The following is a 25,978-nucleotide window of genomic DNA, read 5'->3' on the forward strand; positions in this document are numbered from 1 at the left end:
GAAAACCATGATGAGAACTACAACGTTTTGTATCCACTGACAGAAACAAAATATGTTTAAACTGATAAAAAAGACATTCAGAGATGTATTCCATGTTTCAAAGCATATAAATATGAATTTAAGTGGATTGTTTCCCGGTGTCTTGTCCCATATGAAATTGCCCTTGATGGTTTATCCTACTTTGAATGCACATGCTTTGTTTTAAGCTTCCTGATGCTTTGGTTGGCCTCAAATGACAAGAGTAATTACGTTGCATGTCCATTCATTGAGAGGATTGTCAAGCAAACCCTCAGCACATCTGTGATTACATTCTTTACCCCAAAATGTTCTAGCTTGTTGATTAGATTAATAATGAAAGGAGGCAGCTTCCCCAAAGAAATCTCATGACTCATAGGTACTAAATAAATCACTATCCAGAGTAACTTACTCAAGAAAATGATAAGAGGAGCTACAAGGTGATTTTTAAGCTGTTTAAACAAACCTTTATTCTTGTTCTGCATGTTCTCTGTAGTTTCGCATTGTCTAAATTATAAAGGCAAACATTTTCTTCTTCAGCTTTTACTTCCTCTTTTCAAAATTTTTGTTCCATTAACATTGAGTTAACAAACACTTATTGAGAAAATACTCTGTGCCAGGCCTGTGTTAGCTATATTGATCAGGAATATCTGAATCCAATAGTGTATCATTTATTGGCACCTGCAGAAGTTCTCCAAAATTGTCACGGTGTGGGGCGTAAACTTCAGTCACGGGCATGCACACAGCAGTGAGCAAAATGGCATTTCCATGGACAGTCAAAACGGGCACAGAGGCAACAGCGTTGGAAGTTGGAAAGTGAAAGGCTCTGGTCAAGAGTACAAGAATGCCATGAACCTGGAGCTTAACACAGTTGTTCTCAGACATTCTCTTCAGACCCTTCCAACTGTTCTGGGGCTAATTCTCTGCATTCCTCAGGACTCTCTCATTCAGTTCCATGCTCATCCCCAGAAAGGGTCTAGTGACCCAATATGTGGGCCCTGAACACTCTGAATGGCAAGACAGCTGCCCAAAAGTCAGCAGCTAATGGTGAGTGGTGACCTGACCAGTTGGCTGAAATATTTCTGGTACGAGACAAAGGGAGTCCAGTTTTCTCAGCTCTGGTGCAAGTTCTCTGGTTTTATGTCAGAGTCATCTTAAGAGATCTTAACCAACAAGTAGCTGGGCCTCCCCCCGGAACTGCTGGGTCTGATTTCCCCAGGGGTGGGAATGAGCAATCTGTTTAAGAAAAAAATTCCTCAGTAATTTTGACACAATGCTTGAAACTAAGGCTTTGAGGCAACAATTTGATATACTAATTAGGGAAATAGTATGTTAAACATAATACTATCTATCTAACATCTGGTCAAAACCCGAGGCAATATAATAAAAAAAGTTACCAAAACTATTTATCATACTGTGATGTGAAATAGGAAAAAAAAATGGAAATTACCTCAATGTCAAACTAAAGGGGATTAGTTAAGTACATATTAGTTAAGTACAATCAAATGTGACATGGACATTTAATGACAATGCAGATCCAAACATACTGACATAGAATTATCTACAATATATCATTCTACATTAAAAAGCAAAATGCTGGGTAATAATGCACAGTTTGAGCCCATTCTAAAAAAAAAAAAGGAAAGGAAGACAGAAAAGGTAAATATACTAATATATGTATATGTATTAAAAAAATATACTAATCTATGTATATGTATTTAAAAAAAAGTCTTGGAATATATATCATGATAATGTAGTTTTTCTCCTGATGGTACAATTATGGGAAATTTTCATTTTATTCTTCACACTTTTTTTTGTAATGACTCCTTCTTACTTACATAATATTTCATTAAAAAATCCAGGAAACAGGGCACCTGGGTGGCTCAGTCATTTAAGTGTCTGCCTTTGGCTCAGATCATGATCAGAGGGTCCTGGGATTGAGCCCTGCATTGGGCTCCCTGCTCAGCAAGGAACCTGCTTCACCCTTTCCCTCTGCTGTTCCGCCTGCTTGTTCTCTCTCTTTCTGTTAAATAAACAAAATCTTAAAAAAAAAAAATCTAGGCCCCACTATAAATTATAATTAATATCAGAGAATTATGCAGAAAAATAAGAGGAAAAATGTTTGGGGACATAGGGCCTTTGTTGTCAACACCAAGTTAATAATTCTCTAATTATTTGATCATTCCCACTATTGGGAGTGCCTCACTTATCCCAAGAGAATCACTTACAGTAGTCAAAGCATTGGTTCAATATTTAATAGCCCCTCATTTTGCCCATTTGCTGGTGCAAAGAGCACAGACTGCCGTTGATTCCTACTCACCGCGGAATGTGCCAAGAACCAGAGCAGCGACTAACAGAAGATGCACACGGAATGATTAAAGAGTGAGATAAATGACCTGTCATGTATGGAAGCTTAGAAAAATCATCACTAACCAATAATTTCCCCTTTAAGTAACTGTTAGGAGTAGCCAATTAACATAGTAACATAAAGCGTTTACCACAAATATTTTGGCCTTCTCAATGAACACAAACATTCATACAGTTCAATTTCAAATGCCAAGTTTCACAGTCAATAAGGTCACCTCATTTTTGTCAGGTCAGTGACCTGGGTGGAGCTCTTATCTGCTTAAAAAGCACTGAGATGCCTATTAACTCATTAATTAACTCAAGTCTCCAATGAGAAAAATGTGCAATCGAAATCAAGTGTTATGTGTGAGTAGTGTCTCCCGGCAGAAATGCCCTGGTGAAGCAAGTTGGATAGCAGGGGGTTTGAATGTGAGACATTCTAAATGTAATGACGGAGTTTTGAAAATCATTGAAAGAATGCTTTCAACAACACTGCTGGAAATAGCATAAGAATAAAGCATGGAGGGGCGCCTGGGTGGCTCAGTGGGTTAAAGCCTCTGCCTTCGGCTCAGGTCATGATCCGGGGGTCCTGGGATCGAGCCCCACATCGGGCTCCCTGCTCAGTAGGGAGCCTGCTCCCCCCACCCCCCCCGCCTGCCTCTCGGCCTACTTGTGATTTCTGACTGTCAAATAAATAAATAAATCTTAAAAAAAAAAAAGAATAAAGCATGGATATTTGGAAATTTGAATAATACATTCAGTAGATTAAAAATTACTACTTCAGGGGCTCCTGGGTGGCTCAATGGGTTAAGCATCTGCTTTCAGCTCAGATCATGATCTCAGGGTCCTGGGATTGAGCCCCGCGATGGGCTCTCTGCTCACAGGGAGTCTGCTTCCCTTCCTCTCTATCTGTGATCTCAGTCTGTCAACTAAGTAAATAAAATCTTTAAAAAAATTAAAAAAAAAAAAGAATTACTACTTCGGGAAGATTACATAGCTCACACTTCACTGTACTTTGTCCCACGCAGTTTAATGCGTGCCTTGGGGTCAACGAGTTGAACAACTGAATGAAACCTTAGCTTGCTCCTTTTTATTAATGCTACAGTTAGCTAGGACCATCCAATTCCAATAATATGAAAGCACATCAATTCTGTTGTTGCTATCCATTAGTATTTTATTTCCCACTGTGTAGTAAAGAATGTTTATGTTAAGTTAAACTTCATACATTTCCTATGAGCTGTAATTTCAAGCATACAAATTATGTGAATGGGGTGTAGTAACTTTATTACTTACGAACAAATTCATTATCAGTATAATGGAAGATGCTTAGGAGCTCAGAATGATCAGACAATGGTGTTGTTTAATATTGGAATTTCTTTTTTTTTTTTTTTTTTTTTTTTTTTTTTTTTTTCTCATTTTATTTATTTTTTCAGCGTAACAGTATTCATTCTTTTTGCACAACACCCAGTGCTCCATGCAAAACGTGCCTTCTCCATGGAATTTCTTTTTTTTTAAGATTTTATTTATTTATTTGACAGAGAGATCACAAGTAGGCAGAGAGGCAGACAGAGAAAGAGGAGGAAGCAGGCTCCCCGTGGAGCAGAGAGCCCGATGCGGGCCTCGATCCCAGGACCCTGAGATCATGACCTGAGCCGAAGGCAGCGGCTTAATCCACTGAGCCACCTAGGCGCCCCTAATATTGGAATTTCTTACCTTTATCCGAATAAAAAGAATGACACAACAGATGCTAATATTTTCTCTTATTAAAAGCTAATTAATAAATCCCTACTGAAAACTTTACACTTAAATGCCTAGTTCTTTGGAGAGACATCTGAATCAAGCTGAATTAAGCAATGAAGCACCATGTTCATAGCCCTAAGAACTATGCAATGGTTCCTAAATTTGTGATTAACAGAAAATATCATCAGTCTCTAAGGAGAAGAAATAATTCAAAACCAATTTTAATTCCCTAAGTATGTTATTTTAAAGGATCCAATGAGCCAAGTTGAATATTTAACTTAATTATCATCATAAAGTACGTGGTTATGATGCATTCTGAGATAATTCAAAGAGGAGTTTTACCTTTCAGTTGAAATAAAATTTCTATTCATTTAAACTCTAAGTGTCTAAACAGCATAAGTTAAGTCAATTTATCAAGTAAATAAATTGTATAGTGTGTTATGGGGTGGCAAATGGAGAGATTAAATGTAAAGAGTAAAATTATACTTTAACATTGAAAATTGCTTTCCCCTTTTGGGCTGATGTAGTTCAGGCCAGGCAGTCAAACAGTCTGGTAAGAGGATCATGGCCACTGACTTCAGAACTCATGGTCCTGAAGATTTTTGCCGTTATTTATAAAGGAAGGACCTAGTTCATTTTCATTACAGTGTCTGTGTCAGAAAATACTCCTCTCCAATAGAGGCTTATGAAAAGAGCTTAATGCCTTCTAGAGTGTTTCGGGGGAAAAAGTCAAGTGTTTGTGTTTAGTGTAGACACATATCCAGGACTCAGCCGTGTAACAATGTAACAATACTGGCTGTTCTGTTATCTGTCCTTGCTTGGCTGGTGCCCGTAGCACTAATACTATTAAATATTTTGATTATCACTCCTGTGTATTAGCAATTTTTTTTAATCGCATGAAATGACTCACATGAAAATAAAACATCTTTTCCCCAAAGACTTTATTTACACGGTTGAAATATTTTCAAAAATTCCACAAATCTTTCTGAAAGGTCTGCATGCTAGACACAGGTGGGGACATGTAAGGGAAACATTCTCTCTGTCCTGTCACCATGATGTTACCATCTAGCAGAGGGTTTCCCAGAGCAGTGCTACTGACGTTTGGACCGAATAATTCTTTGCAGTGGGCAGTCTATTTGTTGCAGGAAGTTTGCAGCATCCCTGGCCTCAGTCCACTAGGTGCAGTAGTGTTCCCCTCCCCCCAGCTGGGATAACTGGAAATGTCTCCAGGTATTGTCAAATGCTCCAGGGTGGGGCGAGAAGTCTGCCATTGAGAACCTCTAGTGCATCATGTGAGAAAAGGAATATAGATTAACACAAAATTGTAATGATTCAATAGAGAAAAATTCAGAAGTACTACAGGAAGGGGTGTCGGGGCAGCCAGAGTTCTGTACAGCTTCAGGGTTTGAAACAATAGTTAGATGTTGACAAGTAGAAAAGGAAGAGGAAGGACAATGATGCTGCTTTGGAAGCTTCCAGTCAAGAAAATCATCCTGTCTATGCCCTCCTTTGGCATACAGAGTCTTAAAGTACAAGTACTATTCAAATGTTTTATTCCTACATCTCGAGTTACTGTGCTGTCCTTTCTATTTTTCTTTTCATAACCATATCATAGGAACATTTCTTCAATTTAATATTTGTGCTTCTCCATCCAACTCTAGTCCTATATTAATATTGACATTTATAATGTAATAGCAACACATACTCTATGTTTATCATAGTTCTAAGTACTATATATGCTTAAATGCTTCTGATAACAACAGTATTAATATTATCTCCATTTTGCCAATAATGAAAATGAATCAAGAAATGGTTTAGTCAAGTTATCCGCATAGCTAATAAACATGGCACTGGAATTTAAACCCAGGCCGTCTGCCTCCATCATCCACATCCGTTACCACTGTGATGCCTACCAAATAAAACTTCCTACTTCTTTTGCAGTCCTCATCGATCCACACATGGCTTAATCCAGCCTGATATCCATAATAGAGTGACTTCAAATCTATAATTTAAATATCCCAATAAATCAATTTGTGAAGGCAAATTTATCCCAAACAATGCTATTTAAAATCATTAAAACTAATTTATTAGTCTAAAATTATCTATAAAATATTTTATTAACCTTTATAACAGTTTCGTGCATTAGGACAGGACAAGCATAATTAACCCCATTTTGGATACTGTCAAACTGAAGAACAGGGGACTTTGAGCAGTTGTCCACATTTTTAGAGACCATATTTCAAAGGAGAATCAGGGCACTAATCTCCGAATGACACCCGTGCTGCCTCTATGCTCACCAAATGCATTTCTTTTGCCATAAGACTTGAGCAGCTGGCATACTCTTTATTGATTTGCTTTCCTAATTTCAGTTCTGAAATCATTCGCTTTTCACTACAGCCTTCTTTAGTTCACCTAGCTTTGTTTCCTTCTTCATTTCACAGGTTTATGAAATTCCTTCCTTAGCAAAAAGTCTTCTCTCGGTCTATTCTAACTTTCTATCAGGGCTTTGCTTTCTGGATTTTACTGTTGTTTCTTTGAAGGACACGATCTTTGAAGATCTTGGTCCACTGTTCTGACATACCTTTGAAGCAGTCTTATATCTCAAACCTTTTAAAGAGCTACAGATTATATCTCCATTTTTGTTGACAATATGTTATGTAATCATCATACTTTATCTTAAATGGGCAAATGAAGGGTGAAGTTGTCCAAGTAATACATAAAATTCCATTTTCCACATTTCTCATTCCATTTCTCCTCTTCAAAGACACTTGAGGTAGAGGTGAAACAAGACTTCTTAAATTTTTTCCACAATTTCATCCAACAACCCAAGAAATATTTTCACTGATATGGTGTCCAAACTTACATGCATTGTTGTGATAAGCATTGTATGTATCTAATGTTACATTTTATTTTACAGATGAAATTATTTTCATAAAATTGTTTAAAGTCAATTTGTATCTTTTAAATGACTTTTTAAATCTGTGGATAAAAATAATAATTGTGAAGACTTTTATGTCCAGCGTTATGGCAAAGTATGGAAAAGTTTTACAGTAACAACTAAAATGCTGGATTGTGTGTGTGTGTGTGTGTGTGTGTGTGTGTGTCCACATGTGCCTGTATGCATGTACCTGTATATATATCTGGCTGGGGAAAAAGAAAAAAAGAAAAAAAAGGGAAATCCTAAAAATTCATTTCCCTGAAGAAAAAAATTCTGAACCATGACTCCAAAAATATGCACAAATATAGAAGCTCCTGTCTGTTCTAAATGCCTTTGCTGATCTTCTGTGGCTTAAAGCTTTTATTTCAATGGGAGTAGGAGTGAAGTTCCAGGTGGAAGATAGAACACAGGAAACCCTGTGTGAAATTATAAAGACTGTAAAAAAGGGAACTGAAGAAACAAATAATGTCAAACAAATAAACCCAAACCTCAGAGACAGGAGTAGCATGAAACCCACTGTCTCAAACCAGAGCGTAGGTGTATAGGTATGGAGAGGACCTCCTGTGACAGCCCCCACCTTGTTTTCAAGTGGGTATTCCATCTGAATTAACACTGTTCATATGTAGACAAACAAACAAACAAACAAGCAAACAAACCTTCAATATCATCGGTTAAGTCTGGAAAAGTGGACCTGGCCATGGTTACATAATGACTTGTAGATGATGGCATAGACAGCTTGAATCTGCATGGGAAGGTTTACAAGCAGTGGCTACCATCATCTCTTTTAAATTTAGGGTAATTATGCTGTTGCTGCATGAAGACTAGATTAGAAAGGGATACATGTGAAAGCTTTGAAAACGCTAATGGAGTTCTTTATAATGTGTCTGTACAGTTGCATTAACACACTGGCTGATGTTTCTAATGAGTGGTAGAAACCAAAAGGGAAAGACACATGAGTGAAACAATTTAAGGGCATACAAAATGTTTGCTCCCAGATGAAATTCAGATAGTGAGAGAGAAATAGCAGCCAAAAAAGTCCCAAGTTTCTGGGTAGACTCGGTAGATACAGGTTGGTGTCATTGTTAGAAATCCTGTTTGCGTGGTAGTGGAGGAAGATGAAGATTTCGGTGCAAAAAAGAAATGAACAGAAGTTCAAGGCTTTGGGAAATCTCAGGAAAGTTTCTCTTGTGAATTATTTGCTATATTTTTATTATATTCCCTATTATCGTCTACAGAATACGTTCTTCTTTGTTTGGTATCTATCCATACTTTCTCAGATATTCTTTAACCCTTGCTCTGCTATGAATTCCAGATTCCTTTTTTTTTTTAATTTCTTTGGAAAGCCCTGCTGTGATTTTTATTAGACCAATACTTAATTCATATATTAATTTGTGGCAAAGTTCTATCTTTATCATATTGACTTCTCCCATCACAAAAAAATGCATCTTCCTCTTTATTCGGGGTTTATTTTAAATCTGTCAGTCATCTCTTCATAAATAACTTGCATATATTTTTGTTTATTTATTCATAGAAATCTTATAGTTTCAGTTGTTAGTCTGGATATAAGCTTTATTCCTCTTTCATTTTCTATTTGGTCACTGCTGTGGTTAGGAATACAAGTGATTGATGATTTATTGATCTTTTATACACCAAATTTGCTAAATTCTCAATTATTCAGCACATTATTTTGGAATTTTCCTTTTTTCTTCATTTGGGATTTCATATGTATAAATTGTATCAATTTTTGTTTCTTCCTTCTAGTCTTTACCTCTCTGATTTTTGTGGTTATGTTTAGTTTTGTATATGGCATTGCCTGAGATCATAAACTCTGAAACCAGCAATAACTTTCTGTGTTGCCTTCCCCTTGGTCACTGTGGATAGATGATCACTGAGAGGTCAGGTTAGGGACTGCACTCCCCACAAATTCCTCTACCTACAGAGTGAGGGGTGAATTTATATATTTATCCTGAAAGTACTGATGTGCTCTTTCCCATTAGGCAAAATGTAAATTGAGTGACGTTGGTACTCAGCTTTTTATTGTTGCCAGACTGAAGGAGAGCATAGCATCAGGACTTCTGGGGAATAGACAGTATTTGTGAGGTTATCTGAACAGGTCCAAACAAAGAACACATGGATACATGAAAACAGAATGAATATAACAATGTTAAAACAAATATGTTAACAATAAAGGCAAAACTGATGTGTAAGAAATGAAAGAAAGGAACAGGTATGGGCAAATGAAACAATGCCACATCACACAGGACATGATGGATTAACTTCTTCAGAGCAAACAGAAGAGTCATTTCACTGAATTCGTTTCAGTGACCACGACTGATTTGCATGTGTATTGAAAGCCTGTTTTAGAAGTAGATTATTATATGTATGAAAAAAAGAAAATGTAATCACTACACAATAAAGTCCACTGTAGTGGTGTTTTTGACAACCTAGTTTTGACAAGTAGGCTCCCAAATAGACTGCTGACCTGTTACAAACACTGTAGGAGCAGTAGGCAATATAAATCTTCTCTTTAAGTAGAACACAGAAAACTTCTGCTCACAGTCAACAAAATCACCAAATCCATGGTCTGTAGTATCCTTAGATTAACCAGTTTCTACTCAAGCATATCAAGTTTGCTGGAACACAACTTGAAGACTTCACAAAGGCAAAATAGATGCTGCATGAGAAACTAGAATGAATGTGCAACTGGATACAATTCCATAGACCAGTGACAATTACAGTACTTATTACTTACATGACTCGGTTTAACAATTCAGGGGCATCCATTACATTCACGATGTTACACAAACATCATTTTGTTTACTTCTAAAATATTTTTATCACCCCCAAAAGAAAACCCCATCCAATTAAGTAATTAATCCCATTTCTCCTCTCTCAGCCCCTGCCCCCCACACCAAGTTTACTTTCTGCCCTCTACACTTGATCTTAGCCAAAAGGCCGAGAAGCGATACTTTCTGCTCTCTAAATGTATCTGTCTGGAATATTTCATAAACATTGAATCATTCAATATAAGACCCTTAGTATCTGGCTTCTGTCACTTAGTATAACATTTTAAAGGTTCATTCACATTGTAGAATGCATCAGTACTTCAGTAATCTTTATGACAGACTAATATTCCATTATATGTACACACCGTATTTTGCTTATCCATTCATCCATTGATGGACATTTGTGTGTTTCCACATCTTGGCTCCTGGAAGTAACATACTTTGAATAATTGTATACAAATATCTAATTGAATACATGCTTTTTTGGGGGGGAGTGTATGTGACTAGAAATATAATTTCTGGGTCGTATGATAATTCTGTGTTTAACTTTTTAAGGAACCACTGAAGTGTTGTTGTTGTTGTGTTTTTTTTCCCATTATGGCCACATCATTTTACATTCCAAAAATCTGTAAAGGTTTCATTTTGCCCACATTCTCACAAAGCTTACTACTTTTTCTGTTTTTAATTATAATCACCCTAATGGGCATGAAGTGGTATCTCCTTATAATTTTGATTTGCATTTCCCTAATAACTAATGAAGATGGGAATCCTTTCATGCATTAAACATCTGTATATTTCTTTGGAGAGCCACTTACAAATAAATGAATTACTGACAAAGAAGAATTTATTTCTGTAATTTTGCTATTTGTTTTGTATATATCCTATACCCCTTGTGTTCTGCATTTCCCCCAGTAATTTCTCACTTTGTGTTTAACTGATTTTTTTGTAGCATGCCTTTCTGATTCCTTTTTTTATATCTTTTTTGTCTAGTTATTAGATTTTTTTTAAAGCATACCATGGGGTTTACTATTAACATCCTAAGTTTATAACCATCTAGTTTGAATTGATATTTTAGATTTAATGACATACAAAAATTCTGTTCCTACACAGATCTAGTTCCCATTATATTATTGTCACAAATTATACCTTTATACATTGTATACCTATTAACAGAGATGTACAATTATTATTTTAATCATTTATCTCTTAAATCATACAGGAAACAGAGGAGTTAGAAACCAAAAATACAATACTGGCTTTGTATTTACTTTTGTGGTTTACTGTACCAGAGTTCTTTATTTCTTCCAATAGCTTTAATTTATTATCTACTATCATTCCATTTCCAACTGATGGAGTGACTCCTTCTGGCATTTCTCATAGGGCAGGACTACTATGATGACTTCTTTTTTGTATCTTTGAGAAATATTTTATTATTATTAGAATTCTTGGTCACCAGGCTTGTGTTTCTGTCATCATTTTAAACACGTCATGGGACTTCCTTCTGACCTTGATAGCTTTTGATGAGAAATTGCCTGTTAAACTTACTGAGGATATTTTGTATATGAAAAGTCACTTTTCTCTTACTGTTTTCAAGATTCTCTCTTTGCCTTTGTCTTTCAACAAGTTAATTAGAATATGTGTAAGTGTGCATCTCTGTGTTTATTCTTCATAGAAGTCCTTAAGATTTTTGAGGTGCAGATTGAGGTTTTTATCAAATTTATGAAGTTTTCAGCCCTATTTTTCAAGTAGTCTTTCTGTCACAATCTTTCCTCTCCTTCTGGGACTCCCATTATACATATATTGATATGTTTGTCAATGTCTCATTGGTATCACGGGCTCTGTTAATTTTCTTTCTCTCTTTTTTTAATTCAGTTCTTCAGACTGGATTATTTCAATTGATCCATCTTCAAGTTCACTGATTCTTTCTTCTGCCTGGTCAAATGTGATATTGCAAATCCCTAGTGAAGTGTTCATTTCAATTATAATTTTCAGCTCCAGAATTTCTTTTTGATTCTTTTTATAATTTTTATTTCTATTGATATTCTGTATTTGATTATGCATCATTCCCTATGTTTCCTTTAGCCCTTTTGTCTATAGTTTCTTTTATCTTTTTGAGTGTATTTAAGATAATTGGTTCAAAGTTTTTGCCTATTAAGTTCAATACCTATGATTCCTCAAGAAAAGTTTCTCATTTCCTCTGTAAATGGGCCATATTTTCTAGGTCCTCTGCTTGCTATCTACTTTTGTAGAAAACTACACATTTTGGATAATATAATGTGGTAATTTGGGAAATCAAATCCTTCCCCTAAGGGTTTTGGTGTTTGCTTGCTGTAAGCTGTATGGTTTAGTGACTTTTCTAAACTATTTTTGTAAAATCTTTATTCTTTGTCATGTGTAATCTCTGAATTCCCTCTTCCTTAGCTTATGCTGAGTTAAGGCTTTGACAGAGACTTACTGAATGCCAAGAGAAGGAAGGAAGAAAAGAAAGAAAAATATCCTGCTCCTTATGAATTACTCTGTTTTCAGATACCTATCAACACTTGGCCAGGCTGTTTACAGCTTTGTCTGAATTTTCACTTTCTGCCTTGAAATGTAGAGATAAGCCATAGGTAAAAGCCTAGAGTCTACTTTGGTCATATCTGAGCATATGTCCTCTCTGCAAGCATGAGTAAGCTTTCTAAATTCCTCAGAACACGTGGACACTTTTCAATGTCTCAATTTCACTAATGAACTCTTTCTTAAGATTTCCTTCACAATTTTTCAGTTAATCTATTTTCCTCAACTGTACTCTTTTGCACCATAAATCTGTGGGTTGTCCACTTATCTATCTTTAATGTTCTTGAAAAATGTCCATTTTTTTCCCATCCTGAGCAAATTCCTAGTTAGGTGAAAGAAAGGCAAATATCTTGCATCTGTTATTTAGGTATCCGCAGATGGATTAAAACAGACAAAAATCTCTCTTTGAGAGTGAGGTCTTTTCTCTTCCCTCTGAAACCAGGGACCAGAGTCCCATAATGGAAATGTGGGTTACCATCTTTAAGACTGACACCAAGGGGGGGGGGGGGCGCGCCTGGGTGGCTCAGTGGTTAAAGCCTCTGCCTTCAGCTCAGGTCATGATCCCAGGGTTCTGGGATCGAGCCCCATGTCGGGCTCTCTGATCAGCAGGGAGCCTGCTTCTTCCTCTCTCTCTGCCTGTCTCTCTGCCTACTTGTGATCTCTGTCTGTCAAATAAATAAATAAAATCTTTAAAAAAAAAAAAAAAAAGACTGACACCAAGGGCCGGGTAAAGAGCAAGTAAAAAGGACACAAAAATTTCCTACCATTTTTAAGGTGTTTCTTTTTCTTTCCTTTTCTTTCTCCTCCTCTTTCTCTTCCTTCTCCTCCTCCTTCTCCTCCTCCTTCTTCTTCTTCTTTGATTCAGCATTTGTTTTACTCTTATACATCTTTGATTATTTTCCAGAATTCTGACAAAATTGATTCTGACATTTTCCCCCAGTATTTTGGTATTTCTGTGGAGAGATGGGCCCTGGAAGATACCTACTCTGCTACTTTCACTAATGTAACTGATTTACAGGACTTTAAGTCTAGAGTTAAGATGCTGAGTCAACACTCTCTGCATAGATAAATAATCCAGTGCCCTGCTTTATTTGAAAGGATGCTTGCAACTGGAAAAATAAATCAATGGACATTCATTCTGTTCTGATATCTCAATAAGTAAATGTTACATTTTTTTCAAAGGCCCTTTGCCAAATTAGTTGATTATACAATACACAAAACTTAAATCACTATATAGAGATAAGTGCTTACAGGGTTTTTGTGAAGACACAACATGCCTCCTGTGAGTTTTCACCCACAGTCAAACTGGAACATGGAATTCTAACCATTAGTGAATTTATTCTAAGAACTAAGAATCTGTGTTCATGTCATGCACATGACCAGGAGTGCTCCCACAGAGCAATTATCAACAAGATGCAATCAGATAAACAAAGAGATTGATGACAAAAAATCTCATGTTATTCCACCTCTAGTTTGCTTTTCCACAGCACATGCAGTTATTGATGACCCAATGGGTACCTTACTTAAGTAAATTAAAATGTTTGCTCCTCACAACAACTAAACTAAGTGGCAGCACAGTAAATTGGGGCTCGGAAAGGCTAGGTAACTTATAAATAAGATGCATACCTTTAATGTAATCCCAGGTCAAATGACTCTAAAGTCAATTTCCTTTCTATTACATTTTCAGGACCTTTACATTTTATAAATGCACTTCTTTTTTTCCTTAAGAAACAAAATTGATGAAGAGCTCAAGTATCTCTTTGCAGGAGGTGTTTTCAAACTAGTTGCATACTTCCAAGAGGCTGCACCACATCTCTGCTGACTAATGGTGACTGTGGTGACCGCGACCTTACTGTGATTCACACTCTTTGGCTGAGTCTCAGGCCAGTGTCAGCAGTCATTCCCATCCTTGCTGCTCTTGTGAGGTGAAGGTCCTGGCAGACTTTGACCTTGATTCAGCTCATGCACAATTGATCATGGATGATGCTGCATAGTTGCTCAAGCAGTCATCATTCACTGACAGATGTTTTAAATTATGTGCCTTCAGTTCAGAATTTCTATTGCCCCTGGAAATTTCCAATGATTCATGAAGATCACATTTTTTCTGAATTCCAGGAATGGCATCATTTTTCAGTTATATCTCATTGTTGGGATTAGTAAAGAATGAACACAGAAATACCTCAAAAACTTTTGGATGACTTCGATAATTTTAGTAGCTAAGTACAAAAGAAATAAGTACAAATTTAAGTAAAACTTTCAGTGTTCATATTTATTACTCGTTCAACTTTTATTAAGTGCCTGTTATGTAGTAAGTCTTGCATCCCATATGTATTTGAATTATTGGAAAGTATTTTTACTTTTTCGTTTTTTTTTCTTTCTTTTTTTTTTAAGATTTTTTATTTATTTATTTGACAGATAAAGATCACAAGTAGGGAGAGAGGCAGGCAGAGAGAGAGAGAGAGGAGGAAGCAGGCTCCCTGCCAAGCAGAGAGCCCGATGCGGGGCTCGATCCCAGGACACTGGGATCATGACCTGAGCTGAAGGCAGAGGCTTTAACCCACTGAGCCACCCAGGTGCCCCGGAAAGTATTTTTAAATAGTTTACTATTTGAATGTTCAAAATAGTGCTTCCTACTCCTATAATACTATACCCAGTTTTTCATAAGGAATTAGTGACATATAATCAGTTGCCAGTAGATTTTTTTTTAAATTAACATACAGTAGGAGGAATTGGGAACTTCTCAAAAATGACCTTCAATGTATTATTTTTAAATTTTCTTGAAATAGCATTAAAAGATACCACTCTTGGGGAGAGTCAGTTACAGATCAGGGTGAGAGCAAAAGAGAGGGGGAGACTGAGTCTCCTTGGAAATTTTAATTGGAGTTTCAAAATCCATCCCATCAGCAAACATTTGATTTAATATTACTGATATGATCTGATAGAATTACTGACTTTATCCTTTCATATAAGAGGACTCTTGGAGTGTAGACTCTGCCTCCCTTCAGGTCTTTATAGAAGCCAGAGTTGAGGTTGTCTAAGTCCTCAGAGTTTTTAGCTACAGTTTGCTAGGATAGATCAGAGAATTTTTTGTGGGTACCTTGTGCTCATTTAGAATTCAGAAATCCCACAGTGTGTGTGTGCTGCTTTTATTCCCATAAGAACTAAAATTATATGCTAAAATTTAAATGTATATGTACCCAAAATCTTAAAAACAAATAACTCAATAAAAAATAGGCAAAATAATTGACTAGAATCTTTATAAAAGATATTAATGGCCACGAGCATGTGAAAAGATTAGAATTAATAAGAGAAAGCAGATTAAAGCTGTCATCAGATACAAACCTAATAGTATGGCAAGTGTTGACAAGGAAGTGAGGCAACTGAATTTCATCAGGGATCATAAAGTAGTACATACACTTTGGAGAACTGATGGCAGTTTCAAAACCTATGAACTTGTAATTCTATCTCCAGCCAAGAAAAACGAAAACATAGATCCACAAAATGATTTATAAGTCTATGTTTTATAGAAACCTTAATCATGATAGTTTTAACAAATCTTGAAACAATGTAAGTGGCCATCAACAATGAAGGAATCAACTAATTGTAGTATTTCCAAACACTGGAAACTACTCAACAACAATGGCAAAAATATATTTTATGGTTTTATTTAGGGACATTTGGGTGGGTCAGTTAGTTAAAGTTCTGCTTTCAGCTCAGGTCATGATTCCAGGCTCCTGGGATCAAGTCCCACATCAGGCTCCTTGTTCAGCAGGGAGCCTGCTTCTCCCTCTGCCTGTTGCTCCCCTTGCTTATAGTCTCTCTCACTCTCTTTCTGACAAATAAATAAATAAAATCTTTTTAAAAAGTGTTATGATTATATTTTTATGAAATTACAGAACAGGCCAAACCATCTATGGTGAAAGAACACAGACCAGGGATGTCCAGAAATTAAGGGTGGGGGTGGAATCCTGATTAAAAAGGATCCAGAGAGAAGTTTCTGAGTTGACAGAGATATTCTGCATCTTCACGGAGGAGTTACATGATCTTTGACTTAGTAAATTGGTATGTTTTCCAAAAATCAAGAGTGTATATAATTCCATGTATGATTTGTTTTCCAAAAGTTGTTATTTTTTAAATCCTTTGTACTCTTTTAATTGTAGCTATGAGTAACACTTCACATATGTTACCGTCCCTATGAAACAGCTCTCTAATATGAAATAAAAGCAATTATACCCAATTCTCCCTCCGCCTCAGTGGAAAGCATCATAGTGTAAATAAATGTCACATTACCTTTCATTTGAAAATCACAACTAATGTATCTTCTGAGTTGAGAATATTCTAAAATACCTCTTGAAAGATTATTTACAAATTATGTCAACTCACTTGGAATGTACTTGAGAATTAAAAGCTGACAGTATACTACTTTTGAAAAGATTAACAGTGAATCTTTGTAAAGCCAAACACCCAAGCTTAAGGAGTAATAAATGCAAGGGTAAGGGGGATGCAAATAAGTTGTGAGAATCAAAATTTCTACAGTAACAATTGCCTAGGGAATACAATAATTTCTTGGAAAAGTGTCATATTTACTTTATGTAGGCTAATATGTATTTTTCTTTCATTTATAGTCTAAATGACTAATAATAGCTGTCACTTTTGAGAATCTGCTGTTTTCAAAATAGTTCATCAGGGTAAGTAATGTCCACAATATTCCTATATTCAGATGGAGAAATTGAAGACAGTCAGTCTGAGTGACTAGCCCGAGGATGCATGGTGTGTCCAGACTAAAATTTGATCCAAAATGTGTTTGACTTCATTGTCTTCTTCATCAAACCAGATGAATTCACTGCATGTTTGAAAAGATCACCTGGTGATATTCAGTATCTGTTGGTTCCTTTAGTTCTTCCATGTTATCCTGCCAGTCAAAGGAATTATTTAGGAACTCTTTGCTCATTATAAATCCTTTGCATTTATTTTAACAGAACACATTTTAAGATGGATTTCACAGTATTGACCAGTAAAAAGTATAAGAGTTTGTTTATCAGTCTGTGAGATTAATTGCTGTTCATAATAACAGTGTCATGGTACCTATCAGGGACTCTCTAAACTGAACATACATTATCTGAAAAGAGAGGATAATCTAGTATGAAAGAAAATGATCATGAGTCTGTGAAGAAGTATTTGAGATACCACAGAAGTGTGAAAATGCAGTTGACAAACTACTTCCTTCTCCTATAATAACTGCACAGGATAATTATAGATATTTCCAAGGCCCTTCAGAACTTGAACACATTTTTCTAAAAAAAAATGTTTTTATAGTTTTTTTCTGTTTTTTCTATATAAATTATTCTGTAACTATATAAATTATTATAATTAAATAATATACACACATACATATAGACATGTATATTTGTACATACAGTTATATTGGTAAAGTTGTTTTCTCAGTGCATAACAAAATAAAGGAGTTACCCTTATTTTTCCTAGTTCAGAAATTTTATGACCACTGTCATTGTCTGGCAGTCCTTCTATTTTAGTCTCCATTATTAAATAAACCCCTTAAACTTGTTGTCAGTCCAAGTCAGATCCAAGCTTGCTCTTGTCTCCTTAGACATAATAATTTTGATCACATTCTATTTTTCCCACTCCCTTGTGAGAGGCTAACCAAGAAGGAAAATTAGTTGTGATGAAGATGATCACTTGACCTTGACTACACGTAACCTTTCTTCATAATATCTCAGTATGCTTTGCTGGAAAATTCAAGAATGTTAAGCCAGATTATAAAAAGTTGTAAGCTTTAGAAAATTTGTAATCAAAGTTCAGGGTCGAATATTTAATTGTACCAGTAAGTAATTGCATGTTTCCTTATTCTGTGTCTCTGAATCTGTGCTCTTATAAATCCAACTGTTGTCACCAAAAGAAAGTTTACCAAACCTAAATACAGATTTCTGTTTTTTCTATAATGGTTACATGTTGAATTGAATGATGTTATATAAAATTCCTGATTACATAACAATAGTGGAAAAAGCAATGAGAACTCAGAAATCCTCCAGGAATTGCTAATACATTTGGGTACATTTTCTATAAGAGACTATATTAAGACTATTATAGAAACATTGTTTTGATATTAAATCTAATTTGAGGGCAAAGGGATATAAAATTGCTTATAACTTTGAGAATCACATTAAGATTCCAAAACTGATGGTCTACATCTATCACTGCTGAGTTTTTGTTACATACTCATTTATACACTTCACTGCAAAAATTTCTAAAGTCATTTCAGTCTTTGAAAATATGGTATTTATTATCAGTAAAGAAAAAAAACTAGAAAACAGAAGGTATAGAGAAATATTTCTCAAGAAAAGACTTCCAATTGAAAATTAGAACATAATATTCTTCATTCCACTTGGAGTGTTAAACTGCAGGAAGAAAGAAAGTGAGTGGTAATTAATTCTTTTTTGTTACATTGTCATCCTTTGAGCAGTTTGATTCCAAAGATGAGATTGTAATTCTAAGCTGGTCTCAAGGAGCTTTGGTTTGTTGAGACCAAAATTATACAGAGATTTAAAAAATTTTTTTCCCATTTTGTATATAAAATTTTATATAGTATATGTATGTCATAATGATAAGCCAGGCATAAATTATTGTACCATGTATGCAGAGAGGGGAGCAATAAATCTACAGCAACTCAACTATCAATAAATCTGTGATAATGGAAATATTCTAAAATCTTCCCTACCCAATAGAGAAGCTAGTCTCATGCGGCTATTAAACACCAGAAAAAGCAGCTAGTGCAAATGAGAAACTGAATTTTTACTTAATTTTAACTCAAGTAGTCACATATGGTTAATGTCTACCTTAGTGAATAGCACAGTTGAAATGTGACACTTCGATCTTAAGTGTGAAGAAGTTGAAATTCAGAGTGAACTTATCCACAAATATAGCAAAGATAGCAGAAACAACAGAAGACACCCTGTCTTATCAGCTTCATGCCCCCTCTTCCTTTAAAAACAGATATATTTATTTGAGCTCTTTTAAGGACAACAGCATATTGTAGGTTAATCATAGACAAAAAATGAAATTTTAAAATGACCTAATGAGGGACGCCTGGGTGGTTCAGTTGGTTGAGCTTCTTCCTTCCTCTCAGGTCATGATCCCAGGTCCTTGGGATCTGGTCTTTCACTGGTCTCCTTGCTCAGTGAGGACTCTGCTTCTCCTTATCCCTCTGCCTGACACTCTCCCTGCTTGTGCGATCGCTTGCATTCTCTCTCCCTCTGACAAATAATATATAAAATCTTTAAATAAAATAAAATAAACTGACCCACTGACTCAAGGATGAGTGTGTTAGCTAATGCTATGCTGATAATCATTTTGCAATATATCAATGTATCAAATCAACACATAGTATCCCTTAAACTTGCACATTGCTGTATGTCAATTATCTCACAATGCTGAAAAAAAAAATAAAAGAAAAATATTAAGCTGAACCAAAAGACACTGAATTTTTTTTCACATTTTATTATTGTTTTAATGACACATAATTATCAGGATAACATGAAAAGGAGGTACCAAAAAAAAAATCAAAGAGATCTCTGTATCAGCATTGGACTTGGCCTCATAAACTCGCAATTGGGGTATATAGCTCCTCTTTATTAGGGCTTGACTTGAAACATTCAGCTGTATGCAATATACTGAACCAATAACAGAAGTAAAGGGGAAAGTTTCTACTGAATGGCTTAATGTATTTAATACATATGAGATTCTCAAGGATAACTGTTTAAAAATGCAGACACTAGTTAAGATTAGAAATCCTAATCAAGATTCACTGGGCCATAGGTAGAAACTAACAACCAACATTTTGGCAGTTTCATAAGTAGTCCAGCTGAAGGTGTTCTATTTTAAAAATCCAGCTCAGGATTTAAAGCCCAGCGTCAATATTTCTTACGTTCGATACTTGCCTTCCCTAGCTGTCTGACCCGGGGCAAGATACATAATTACACCCACCAAACCTCTGTTAACCCAACTGTGAAATGAATATAAGTTACGTGGCAAAATTAGGTCAACTCAGAACTGATGCTCATAAATTATGGAGAAATTAAATGAGAATCTATAGTGAATGCGGCAGGTGGTAGCTGTATGATAAATATTTGATACTTGTTTTTCAGAGCTTTGTTGAAATATAATAGGCATAAAATAAACTGCACATGTTTAAAGTATACAATTTTGTAATGACATGGAGATTCTTCTAAGTCACAAAGTTGTAGCAATTACAGGGTTTGCTTCCTTTGGTTTTCCTGCAGTCATGAATTGTCATGTTCAGTAGCCTGATGTTAAACGGCTTGAAAACTGCTGTTTCTAATGTCTAGTCCTGATTTTTACTGATGTTGGGCAGAAGGACAATTCCAGTCCCCCCTTACTCCAGCTTGGCCTGAACTGGATTTCTGATTATAATTATCATTGAGCCATCTCATATGCTTATATGGCAGCTATGTCCAAGTCCTAAGCAGAAGGCACTAAGAAAGAATGAACAAGTATGTCAAACAGTTCCAGTATATCAAAAGGTGTCTCTAGCTTCCCACTTTTTCTCTAGAAAATTTATTTTCCTATCCAGAAGAGTTTACACTTCCCAACTGCTCAGTGACTAGCACTCTCAACTGATGCATGGCTTTCTCCTTTCTCAAAATTAATCCTGCTCCCCAAAATTGCTGAGAACATATCAGTACTGTTATCAGCTTTTTGACTTCTCATTAAAAGTAACCATGCTCTGCTGGGGGACATCACACAGTCAATTCATCAATTCAGTGTACAGTATGTAAGAGGTGATGTGGTTGGACCTCTGACCAACAATTGGACCTAGGAAAAGAGATTAGAATTAACTTCAGATTTGGCTTAAATGAATGATGTTTATGAAGGTCATAAGTCTATTCCAAGTATGTCTTATAGATCTTTCATCATGCTTATGTACATTATAAGAGTAAGTCATTGAACTGCTGTTTCGAGACCTGTATGCATTAAATGGACATATGGGGTGTGGTGGGTTTGAGAAGGAAGAGAAGCTATCCTAAGTAGTTTAAAGTAACTGAATGCTTACTTGAAGTTTTTGTAATAATATAAAGTTCGAATAGTCATTTAGGTAGTAGGAGAAAGGCATTTTTTCAGTAGACAGAGAAAACAAAACAAAAGTATGTGTTTTTAGAATATAATCCATGGAGGCCCGAGAAAGTTGGCACAGTTAAGAAGGAATTCTAGTAGGGTCCTGGAGTGGAGATGGAAGGAGTTTCAGGATGGGATAAAGACAACTAGAATGTCTATGGAACAGCTTTCCTTCCTGCGCAATTCTAAGATTATTTATGGTCCGTAGTCAAACTTCCAAGATGAGAGAACGACTTATAACAAACATGTACTCACACTTTTCAGTGCTGTAGTAAGTTAATATTCAATCAAATACAGACTATGGAACTTGATTTCTTCTTTCAAAACCATTATTACCCCTTAGCACTTGAAGTAAATTGTTCAACAATGTTTCCTAATGCTGCAAAGATCTCACTCATACTTGTTCCTTTACAAAGCCTTGAAATTCTGATGGTTCATGTAATAGAGACAAATGATTCTGAAAACCCTTAGAAGAGGGGAAGAGAGATGGGGACAAAGCACTTCTTGAAAATTTTGCTTTGAGGTTATTTTACCAAGGGCAATAATATCCCACATGAGGCAATGATAGGATAATTGAGCTTAATCTATGTCTAAATGATTACATTTTGATCATTGTGTGATAGGAAGATTTCCCCAAATGTCCAAGACTTAATTTTAGGTCAACAAATATTTTCTGATGACCTGATTGGTATGAATCTGAGAATGTTTATACAATGATTACCTGAAATTCCCAAGCAGGCATTGTGTGACCAAGAAGCAGAGCATGCAAATCTGCAAAGAAAAAAAATTAATGAAGGTTATGTGCAGGGGTGAAGGAGGAATGCGAGGTAGGGCATGCTACAATCTAGGTCACTAATACTCTCTAATTCCCGAATTGTGGGTATTTGGAGCTGATGAAACAGCCCTACTTTCCATAATTATAATAAAAATAAGTCATTTATTTGCTTTACTTATTTAATAAGTTGATGTCTTATTTTACACATATTTTCAATAAGACTTCTAATTAATTCATGGTAATAATGCCCTCTCTCATTTCCTCCAGTAATTAAAATCCTCAGTATCCTCCATTAGTTATCTGACCCCATTTCCTGCCTGATATCTCCCCAATGTTAGGTCTTCAATAATATCCTACTCCCCGAACATCACTTAACTATCTTCATTACCGATGTTGACACAGGATTACACTTGCTTTAGAGTATACTTTCATTCTGTCACAGGTGACTTTTTGACCTCTTCGTTGGATTACAAACTCTCAGAAGGCATAGAATAGACAGAAAGACTTACAGTCCTGGAACACAACAAATGTTATATTCATGTTGATTAACATTGAACTATGTTGATTACATGAACTACAGTTGTGAATATAATAACTGACTTGCAAGCGTTACCTTCCACTTGAGAAATCGTAGTATTTCTATGAACAGTAGTAGAAGAGTTACTAGAAATAATATAATAATAATAGTGGCATTATTGTATCAGTACAGTAGTTCTTCTCTTACCAAGGTTTTGCTTTCTTCCATTCGTTACTCCACATCAACTGTAATCCAGAGGCAGATGATTCTCTTTCTGGACCATGTCAGAAGAGCGATAGATGCCTAACACCACATCACAACGTCTATGTCCTTCACCTCCCTTCATCTCATCCCATAGGCATTGTATCATCTCACACCATCACCAAAAGAAGGGTAAGCACAGCACAATAAGGTATTTTGAGAGAGAGAGACCACGTTCACATACATTTTTCCAGTATATTGTTATAATTGTTCTATTTTATATTAGCTATTGTTGATCTCTTTCTGTACCCAATTTATAAGTTATACATTAACATAGCTATACATGTATAGGACAAAACATAGCATACATAGGGTTCAGGATGATCTGTGCTTTCAGGCATCCACTGGCGGTTTCTTAACATCCTTATATTTTAATTTTCTCCATTTTAGCTCTTATATTTAGAAAGTTATAACTCCAGTGTGATATATACATACAAGTGCGTGTGTCTCCATATGTGACAGAGACAGATACAGAGACACAATGAAGAAGGTATAGATTTTGCTAAGCTTATTTTCTGAATGTATCAAGGAATTGATATCTTAGGAGTCTGGTATAAAGAAAAATGAGACCATTCACTTCCAGGTCAGTAGTTTGAATTTAGCTCAGCTCAATATTAGCTGTAAGTATGAAATATGTGTTGTTTAGGTTGGTTGCAGAATAAAAATAGAACAGCTGCCCTATTCAGAGCTGAAAGCCATCCATATTCTCCAAATCAGTAGCATACTATTCATGACGACTGAGGCCAAACACAATAGAATGAATTAAAGTGGTTTACTGTAGCACCTTACTTAAGCATTATGTAAATATATTTTAAATCTTCTCAAACTCTATTTATTCAAAACAGGAATTAGTTTCCATTTTGGTCATACATCAGTAGTGGAATGTATGAGTCTACACTTTACTAAGACCATAGAATTGGGGGCAAGACCTCATGTAGGCTGCAAACTGTGCTGTTAAGTAGGAAGTTTTCTTTGTAGACGGAGAACATACCTTAAAATCCAGTGTGTATTTTTTTCATTTTAATTTTCTACAATTATATTATACCAAGATGATACTTTGGTTCAATGCAGATGCTTCTTAATATTTTTGTAATGGATGAGTGAGTGGATGGATGGATGTATGGATGAAGAGTCTGTGAGCTAAAAATGGAAATGGAATCCATAGTATATCCAGTTATTTTTATATAGTTTGAAAATGTGTCAAGAAGAGCTTGAATTATAAAGGACACTGCCTGAAAGAGAAAGCACAAATAGGGAGACCTCATGCCCTTCATCCGTTTCCTTCCTCTGAAACAGATACATTATCCTTTCTACTTTCTATATTGAAACTAGAAGCAATATCTTTTGTACAATTCAGATTCAACATCTCCTTTTCTCTTCATCTTACTTCACAATGCTTTATTTAAGTCTGATCGGCCTTAAGTCAGAAAGCATTGAGTGTTTTCATGTGAAGAAATGTTGTAAGGGCACTTGATAAATGTTTATTGAAATAAGTTGGATAAGTTGGTGCTCATTGTCATTCATTCATACTTGAGTCTAGGACATTCTGAACACTGTTCTTGGTGTTAGAGATACAGCAATGAGCAAAACCAACACAAATTCCTGCCTGAGCCAGCACAATAGACAGGCAATATAAATAAGCAAATTCCTAGACATATCCTAGAAGAGTTGTGTTGGATGGGGGAAGGGAGATTATTACAATTTTAGATAAAGAGATCAGATAATGCCTCACTGATAATGAAACATTTGAATCAAGACCAAAAAGTGGTGAAGAAGCTAGTAATGGGAAAGCCAGATAAGAATCCAGGCAGACTTAAAGGCAAATGCCAAGGCCTTGAGTTGGGAAAGTGCTAGTTTGTACAAGAAACTACAAGAGGGTTAGTGTAGCTGGGACAGAGTGTATGAGGAGGATATAGTATGACAAGGTCTTATAAGTTTGGAAAACTGGCTTGTAATTGCATGAGATTGGTAGCCACCAAAAGGTGCTGAGCAGAGACACTTCTTGATCTGACTTACATTTTCCCAAGATGGTCTGTTGTGTTGAGAAGAGACTCGATGGTACCACCGTGGGAGCAGGAAACAATGCAGATACCACTACTGTAATCTAGAGGACCTTTGTCACTGGCTTGGATTAGAAGTAGCAAAAGTGATAAGAATTTAAATATCATTGGAAATAGAGTCAAAAATTATTTTATGACTGTATAAGTCAGTATGTAGACAGGTATTTCGAAGAGGAAAAATAAGATATAGGTAATTATGTACAAGCAACCATCTCAGAATCCAGAAGATCACCTGTCAAGTCTGCATTCAGAGAATGAGGAGGTTGCTAATGCCTTCCTGTTGGGAGCTAGGAGCAACCACACTGATGTCAGTATTGTCCTGCAGCAAGGTGGTAAGAGGCTGGCATCTATCTCTTATGAGGAGGAATGGTATGGCATATGCCCCTCTTGACCTTCTAAATAGAGCTCAGGTAGATCTCATTCACAAAACTTAAGCTCTACCTGAGACACTGCTGGGAAAGGCCTGTTGGAAACATAGGGGTGCTCTAGAAGGGAGGGTAAAGAGTACTGCTTAGTTCCAGCTAACTGAGACTTTAGATGTGAAGTGAAGGAGAAAAAGAGGCATCAGAGACAACACCAAGATTTTGTTTTGTTTTAAAGTTTTATTTATTTATTTATTTGAGAGAGAGAGAGTGAGAAAGAGAGAGCAGCAGAGGTAGAGGGAGAAGCAGGCTCCCTGCTGAGCAGGAAGCCAGACGTGGGACTTGATCCCAGAACCCTGGGATCCTGACTTGAGTTGAAGGCAGGTACCCCAACCCCAAGGTTTTTGAACTGAATCGGATGGAATTCCCACTCACCAGTATGGAAAGGCAGATCCAGGGCCAACTCCAACGG

The sequence above is a fragment of the Meles meles genome, chromosome 12, assembly GCF_922984935.1.
Source record: "Meles meles chromosome 12, mMelMel3.1 paternal haplotype, whole genome shotgun sequence".
Lineage (NCBI taxonomy): Eukaryota > Metazoa > Chordata > Mammalia > Carnivora > Mustelidae > Meles > Meles meles.